This window comes from Hippocampus comes, unplaced genomic scaffold, assembly GCF_001891065.2.
Source record: "Hippocampus comes isolate QL1 unplaced genomic scaffold, H_comes_QL1_v1.1 scaffold78, whole genome shotgun sequence".
Taxonomy (NCBI): domain Eukaryota; kingdom Metazoa; phylum Chordata; class Actinopteri; order Syngnathiformes; family Syngnathidae; genus Hippocampus; species Hippocampus comes.
The window spans coordinates 1,261,867-1,269,282 of NW_017805798.1; the positions used below are offsets into that span (position 1 = coordinate 1,261,867).

The 7,416-nt window shown below is 42.8% G+C and overlaps 1 long non-coding RNA gene across 1 annotated transcript; it reads left to right on the forward strand.

Moving 5' to 3' along the window:
• The first annotated feature begins 833 nt into the window (after positions 1-833).
• LOC109525184 (uncharacterized) lies at positions 834-3,651 on the forward strand. Its single transcript, XR_002170089.1, has 2 exons — positions 834-2,403; positions 2,472-3,651. It is a non-coding gene; the product is annotated as an uncharacterized LOC109525184 (long non-coding RNA).
• Positions 3,652-7,416: the final 3,765 nt, after the last annotated feature.

Sequence of the window (7,416 nt, forward strand, 5' to 3'; positions counted from 1 at the left end):
TGTGTGCTTGTGTGTGTGTGTGTGTGTGTGTGTGTCTCAGTGGTCAGCAGCAGCCTTTGCCAGTTGAGCACCAGCACGTCCATCCTCAGTGACCCTTCCCGCTTGCCCGAAGAAGCCATCCAGGCCCTGAGGCACGCCGACGTGGAGCCTTGCTCTCAGGCCATCTGATGACGATCCTCTTCCTCCTCCTCATCATCATCATGGAGGACTGAACTCATCTTCGTCATTTCACACCTTCTCAGGCCATCTGATGACGATCCTCTTCCTCCTCCTCATCATCATCATGGAGGACTGAACTCATCTTCGTCTTTTCACACCCCGAGGGCTCCGTTTTTGTTCCCAGCTCCGGTCGAGTGTGAAATGCAGTCTCACTGTGCTCGTGGGCGGAGTTTTCTTTTTACTTGGCCTTTTTGTTGAGGTGCGCAGTTTGAAATGGATGTTTGCGCCGTTGTGGGACTGAACATAGCCGCCGTGCTTCCCAGCCAATCGAAGCGGCTTCCCCCTCGTTCCCATTCCAGGAGAGGCACGCGGTCGACTTGGCGAAAGCCTAACGGACTCGTTGGAGTCCGTGCAGAAGGTCGGCTCGCGCAAAGTATGTTTAGAAGGAATTGCAAGAAGATCTTCCATTTTGGAGGATGTAAAATTCATAATTCATTTGGTTGATTGAGTTCTACAATGATTCACAGGGTTTGGTTGTGTCAGATTTACATACCTGTCAACCTCGGCTAATACCTGCCCTTATAAATGATTACGATTCCCCTTACAAAGCAACATAAACCCGTACAACGGCTTACCGTGCATGCGCACATCATGCTTAATCAATCCGACCGTATGCAGCGATGAAAAAAAATATACGATTGAGGATACTTTTGCTGGTTTGCCGTGACAATAGTGGCGATCGACGACAGTATTGTCGTTGGCTATCAGCAGGTGAGACCATCTGGATTTGAGCCAAAATGGTCTTTGTGAGATCAGTTCACAATTGTTTGTTTGTTTGGTTTTTAAAAAGTTGTAATACGCCGTACATGATTTGAAACGATAAAAAAATAACGTATAAAATACGGGGAAAACGTAAACGTTGACAGGTATGGATTTACAAAAGGATTTTGATGACATCCACCGCACATATACAGAATTTGTCGGCCTGCACCTGGATCAAATCCACCAAAATTGTGTTACGCCACCTGCGCCACAACTTAGACCCGGTTTCACCCGGTCTAAAATCGAGTTTACTTTCCGTCGCCAAATTGTCGGCAGCACGGTGGACTTGTAATGGAAAACGGCATAATTCCCTGCGATGTCAAGCCAAATTACCAAACCCCGTCAACTCGACTTCCCCCTGGCACAAAAATGAAGACGCACCAGTTCTTACATCGAGCACGCGTGCGCCTGTGTACGAAAATAGAGCACCCGAGGCTTTCCATTGTCATCTGTGCCATAATGATTTTTTTTTTTTAATGTATTACTTGAGTGACACAGAAACAGAGAAAGCAGCATGTTTGCCTCGGCCCGGGTTATTATGAACAACCTTGAAAGCAGTTTGCATTCAAAAGGGAAATCTTTTGCTACGTTTGTTTTTCCTCATAAAGCTTGACACCAGAATGTAGCAGGGTTTTTTTTTTACCCGCTTCCGTCCCTCTCGCATTTTGCTTACTCGGCCCTTTTCTGGTGAGCGACATAACCTCCAGCCCTCATAGGGAGCTTCACCGAAATGGCAATAAAACACACGGATTGTTCACTCGTCTCTTTAAATGTGTACAGTGCAGCGAAAAAGTAGTTGGCTTCTTTTTTCTTTTGCATTGTTTCCTCACTTTAATATTGTCGTTCATCAAGTACATGTCGATATCAAAGATGTCAAAGTAAACATCAAATGCTGTTTTGAAACGATTCCTTTTTCCACACAAGGGCCAGCAGGTAGCTTGGAATTGTGTTTTCATTTTTTTTTCCGACATAAACAGAATCCCAATTTTAAAACTGCATTTCCTGTTTGTACATTTGTTTGATCATCCAAAATATTCAAGTGGAGAAACGACCAAAATAAGAATTTTAGGAGGAAAATACTTTTTCATGCCACTGTATATTAACTGTATGGATTATTTTTGTCCTCACCTTTCTATTTGTGTGCGTGCGTGCGTGTGTGTGTGTGTGTGTGTACAGTTTTTTTCTCCATCAACATCACGTTCTTTGTCGGGATCTCAGGTCAGCGCCGGTGAGCGCGTGAAACAGTGTCGCATTTTGTTGTCTTCACCAAAGTGTTTTGGTCACCACATCGCACACTGCGGCGTTGTTCTCTTGCAACAAATGTCATGAACTCACGCAGTGTCACGTTTTGGCCTTAGCGTTTTTAATCAGGGAAGAAGGCCGCGCCGTGCTTTGTCCTCAACATTTGTGAGCAGGATGCACGTTTTTAATCAGGGAAGAAGGCCGCGCCGTGCCGTGCTTTGTCCTCAACATTTGTGAGCAGGATGCAGCCCGTGGCCCGTTTTGTCGTCAACCGTTTGCATCACCATTTTTGGTCCTCTGCATGGTGGATGACAAAACAACGGCGCGTCGTCTTTGTCTTCAACGGGTTTTGTCACCAACAAAATCCAGGGGTTGTGCTTTTTTTTTTCTTTTGGGTGACAATTCTTATTTAATCACGACATGATGTCTTTCACATGGTTGGTCATAAAACAGTGCAGGATCATGTTTTGTACTCAACATTTTTTTTTTGCTTTATCACAAAAGTATGCATTGTCATGTTTTGTCCTTGATGCCTTTTTGTGCACTGAAAAAAGTTGAGCGGGTTTTGTCTTGAACAAACTTTTGGATGCCAAAGTCCGCTGGCATGTTTCGTCTTGATCAAATGTTTTGATTACACAAGGTTTTTTTTTTTTTGTCTTTTCTTTTGTTGTTCTCAACAACCCTGTTGATCAGAAAAATGGATGGTCACATTTCCTCTTCAACAACTTCCTTGATCTATTGTCATGTTGTCCTCAATATTTTTGGAGATGGAACAATGCATGGTCATGGATTTTTTTTTTAAATGACCCAATGCATCATGTTCTACCTTCAGCAAACTTTTTGTTGACAAAATCCATTGTGTTTTATCTACGGCAAAGTTTTTGATGTCGAAATGCATTGTCCTGGTGTACAAACTTCCTGATGACTCACAGCATGATCATTTTTGACGGTTGACAAACTTTTTGATGACGAAAAGCAATCGCGTTTTACCCCCCTACAAATTTCAAGGACAAAATGGATTGTTTTACCTCGAGCAAACTTTTTGCTGACAAAATCCATCATGGTGTATTGTCTTCATGGACCCCTTGAAGACAACGGTGCCTTGTCATGTTTTTGAAGGTCAACCGCCTTCATCGCGTATCGTCTTCAGGGACCTTCTGAAGACCAAACGATCCATTGTGGTACGATTCCTATGAGTGATCTTCCACCTTTATGCGAGTGTCCTCAGGCGCTGTCCACTTGACAAATTTGTTTACCCGTGTATGGACTTTTTATTTTATTTTTTATTCTTTTATCGCTGTTCTTGGGGGAGAGTGCAGGCTCCAAACGTGTTCTGCAATGCTGTGGTCTTTGTACACAATTAGTCTGTTACACAATAACGTCAGCTTCCACTGAAAAATACAACACCTACACACCCCCATCATTTTTTTATTGCGTGTGTGTGTTTGTGTGTCAGTACTGTTGAAATTTGAAATCCCCTCAAATTTCCTGTACATTACAGATGCTCATCAGTAAGAGAAAGTCTGGACTTGTTGAATTTCTTTTCTTGCCCCGAACATATTGGCGCTGTAGAGTCCACCAAGCACTCTTGGACGAATTCCCCCGTCCGAAAAATGGCTTCGTGTTCTTCACGATGTTGTAGGCTATCAGAAAGCTGCCTCTGTTTACTGCTTCCCGGTAGCTTGGTAAAATCGCCTTGTTGTTCGGATAACCGCGCTCCCCCGGCCTCTGTCGAATGATTTTTTTCGACTCGTAATGCCGACTCACGTTATCCTCCTTCAAGACGGCGACCGGCTCACCACAAACTACACACACGGGTTTAACCTTGATTTCAGTAAATAAATATTTAACAGTCCGTATTTTCTTGAAACCACGGCATTCAGCGCCCACCTTCGGTTTTTGGGGGTATAGGCGGACATTTTGATGGGTTACCATTGCCGTGACTTGTTGCTAAACAAGTGGACTCGATGACAGCACCTGTGCGTAAACGACGCACGAACAGCGTAAACGTGTTTCAAAGTAAAACTACTGCTGTTTTAGTCCACGCACTACAGTATCCCAAATTTTTTGAAAGTAGTTTTTATTTTCTTAATTCCAAGCAACTATTCCGAGGCCTGGAAGAGCCTGGCCGCAACTCAACATACATGCCTCATCCCAAATTTTGAAAGTACTGTAGCTTTTATTTTCTTAATTCCAAGCAACTCTTGTTGGAGCGCAGTAAGAGCCGGGCCGCGGGCCGTAAAATGCCAGCCCTCTGTGAAACCTGGTGCAGTTGGGTTGCTTGTGTTAGGAATGTTCCGAACACTTTATTTCAACTTGAAATGAAATACATGAAAACATTGTGAATAAGTGTTAGAATAAATAAATACATACTGCATAGATCAAATAAAATAGAATAGAATAAAATAAAACACAGCTATGTTTTCTGTATCTTAGTAGGTAGTAGTCAGTCAAGTGAAAAGTTCCTTCATCAGACTAATCACACCTGGGCTGAGAACTGGTGAAATCCTCCACCCATGTTCGGGTGTAGTAGATAATGCGAAAGCCAAGTCTCTTCAACTCATAAATGTGCCTGCTGTCGATTGATCGACGGCATTCTGGGAACGCGCCATCGGCGCTTGCATTTAGTTGGTGCGCCGTCAGCTCCACGGCCGCCTTGAATTGGTTGTAAAAGGCCGTGACGTTGGACTGCAACTGGTTGCGGTGCTGGCGAGTCACATTCCCGACGATGGCCGGAATTTGTCGCTCCAAGTAGTCACTGATGGAGCACACCGCGTCTCTGACTTCGGCGCTGCTGTTCCCCACCGGGATGGTGATTCCATCCAAGGATTTCCACCTGTATTTCGGCGGCGGGTTCCCGTGGAAAATGTGCTGCACCTGGACACCAGAGGTTAGAGTGTCACACACACACAAAAACGTTGGAACTGTCCATTGTCATAGAAAGCAGGAAAACAAGGAGAACGACTTCACGGTCCATCACGGAAGAAAATTAAAAACAAAGTGAAAAATCCCTATTGAAACAACGAACCAGTGCGGGTTTATTTATACCCAATGTACGCCGTTGAGGATTTGACCCAGCATGTTGGGTCGGGCCAAGATTTTGATCCAAAAAGGGGTAAGAAAAACTATCCCGGGTCAACATTTAACTCGATCTAGGGTCAAATCAACCTAATCTGCAGAAAATTCACAGCAACCCATCATTTTCAGTGTGCATGGAGATAGGAAGAGTAAATGTGACTGGCAGCGATCACCGAAACATTGAGAAAAAATGAGAAAATCGATGACATTCTATCTGGAAGTAGTTTCTTGAAAAGATATATTAGTTTTCCTCAAAAATTCCCCCTCCTTTTTTCCAAAAATGCTTTTTTCCTTAAAATAACTTGACCTTTATTCTCAAAAATAACCATTTCCCCCCAATTTTTTTCCCTTGGAAGAATACAACATTCTTTTCTCAATATCACACCAATTTTTTCTCCCAGAAATGTTAGATTTTTTTTTTTTGCCTTCGGGGGAAGGGGGTGAACGATTTGTTTCTACAAAATATTCTCTTTTCTCTCAAATACATGATCTTCTTCACAAAAATATTTGACTTTTTCTTCTTGAAAAAACTTCTCTCATAAAATGTGAATTTTGGGGGGGAATAAAAAAAAAATATGTATACGGTACAATACCTGACATAGTCTTGAGTATATGTGAACGTATCCGTTGAAAAATATCCCCGTGTTCTGTTGCAAATATCCCCCTTTCACTCATGCACGCGCACTCTGTTTAGAAAGTGACTTACATAATCCCTTTCGGCCGCAACCAAATTACTCAGGGCCAGCTCCGCGCACTTGAGGTTCTTCCGCAGCATCGTGACCGCGTCGCCGGTGCAGGTCACCGTGACGATGCAGTACAGCTGCAGCAAAAGCACAAGTGGTAGATGCAGCTCACTTTGCAGTACACTCATCACGCTCCTGACATCATTTGACAAGCTTATTTATACATGCCAAGACTTTTTTTATTCTGGAAAAAAAAAAACTTGGCATCACTACAATATTTCACAATTTGCTGTGAGCACGGTGAGATAATGTCTCATGAATATCAGGTGGTATGACTTCAAGAAGCTGATGACACCTGTTACCCGTCGAAACACAACATCCGCGTTCAAATTGAACTCCGCAAAAGTGAATAAAGACATTCGTAGCGTTAAAAAAAAAATGCAAGAGAAAAATCTTCAGTGTTCAGCTCTGTATATGTGACGTCATTCCCATTGGCACTTTTGGCTCAGAGTGAGAGATGAGACAATCAGATAGGACGGGGAATTCCCGGTAGGGGAGTGTTAAGTGAAGACGTGCGGGCTAGCAGGAATATTTCTTTTGCAATGAGACTTCCGAGTTACGGGGATGAACTTTAGGCTGCACTTAACACACTGTTGCAACGCATGGGGGCCCTCTCGCCATTCCTTCATGCATCCATTGTCTGAACCGCATTATCCTCCTACCAACGGGGGTGCTGGAGCCCATCCCAGGTATCATCAGGTAGTAGGCGGGTTACACCCTGATCTGGTTGCAATACCAAAAACTCTTGACAGCCGGACATGTAAAATCGGTCCTTCGCTGAGTATACATGCCAAACAGTGAATAGCAGTCACCACTTCCTCCATTCCTATACGCGTGTGCAGAACACGACATAGGTAAAGTTACATTTTATTTCTAACGAAGCTTTTTGCAGTGCTGTATTCGTTGACCACTACCAGATTTCAAAGATTATAAAATAGATAAAATAGCACAACAATAGAATGAAGTTTTAATATCAATCAATCAATCAATCATGTCTTTGCGTTCAATGATCTTTTCTGTATGCTTTATTTCCCCAATTTTACAGACCGAAATTAAACTCAGATGACATTTTGAAGTTTAAAAGTACATTATTAATACTATTATTAATAATAGTATTAATAATATTATTAGTAGTATTAGTATTAGTAGTAGTAATATAAACCATTCAATTAAAAAATAATTTGTGTTGGCAAGAAATTTTCTGAAGGCATGCAAATTATCTTCGAAGACGATTTTTGTCTTTTTGTGACACGATGCATTTGACTGCTTTCTTGTTGTCGACTTTGAACGATGAACGTTTGATGACGAATCGGCGGAGACGCGCTGACCAATCAAATGCGCCGAATTCTTTTGAGTGACGATAGTTCTGTCC